General features: G+C 43.9%; 1 long non-coding RNA gene across 1 annotated transcript; it reads left to right on the forward strand.

Moving 5' to 3' along the window:
* Positions 1–355: 355 nt before the first annotated feature.
* LOC307226471 lies at positions 356–669 on the forward strand. Its single transcript, XR_013843458.1, has 2 exons — positions 356–511; positions 546–669. It is a non-coding gene; the product is annotated as an uncharacterized lncRNA (long non-coding RNA).
* Positions 670–924: the final 255 nt, after the last annotated feature.

A 924-nucleotide genomic window follows, 5' to 3' on the forward strand; every position in this document is an offset into this window, starting at 1 on the left:
TTAATGTTGCCAGCCTTCATATCATGAAGAGGGTCATCTAGTCCAACCGCCTGCAATTGAGAAATATTTTGCTTATGTTGTAAATACCTTTGTTATCTTTGTATAATAATAATAATAATAATTTATTATTTGTACCCTGCCCATCTGGCTGGGTTTCCCCAGCCACTCTGGGTGGCTTCCAACAAAGATTAAAAATACATTAAAATCTCACACATTAAAAACTTCCTTGAACAGGACTGCCTTCTAAATGTCTTCTAAATGTAAGGTAGTTGTTTAACTATTTTGACACCTGGCAATGGATGTGACATTCAGGACTGCCCAGGTTTCTTCCACTTGGAGGAGGGAAACTGGTGAATGGAAGGAGGCAATCCTCTGGCAGTGGGATGCTAGGGAGCAATAATAAGGCAAGTTTGCTTGCTTGAAGCCTGCTGGCATCCATGGTTGGAAGCTGGTGGACGTCTCATGATGGACCTAAGAGAAGCTGGCAGATGTTGGTGGATGGAAGCCAGTGGCTTTTGGATTTGGAAGTTGGTGGAGGCTACAAGGCTAAAGCAGACTGATGTTTGTGGATGTCGGCTGATGGAAGTTCACCTTTGGAAGACAGTCAACAGAAGCCAGTGGATATTTGTGGACTGAAGCCAGGGCACGAACATGAATGGATGTCATGTTTTTGGATGTCAGCTGGTATATGTTTGTGTGAGTACATGGGAGGTTTCAAATGTGGTTGAGGCAGAATGGTGTTTGCATGTGCACGAATGTGATGTGTGAAATTCATTAATAGATGGAACCCATGGGGGAGGGATATTGGTTTCATGGAATCAGAGAATCAGGGAGTCGAGTTTGGGAGGGACCTTGAGGGTCATTTAGCCCAACCCCTTACAATGCAGGAATCTTTTGCCAAATGTGGGGCTCAAACACACTGGT

Source organism: Podarcis cretensis (genome assembly GCF_951804945.1).
Source record: "Podarcis cretensis genome assembly, chromosome: 11".
In the NCBI taxonomy this organism is placed as follows: domain Eukaryota; kingdom Metazoa; phylum Chordata; class Lepidosauria; order Squamata; family Lacertidae; genus Podarcis; species Podarcis cretensis.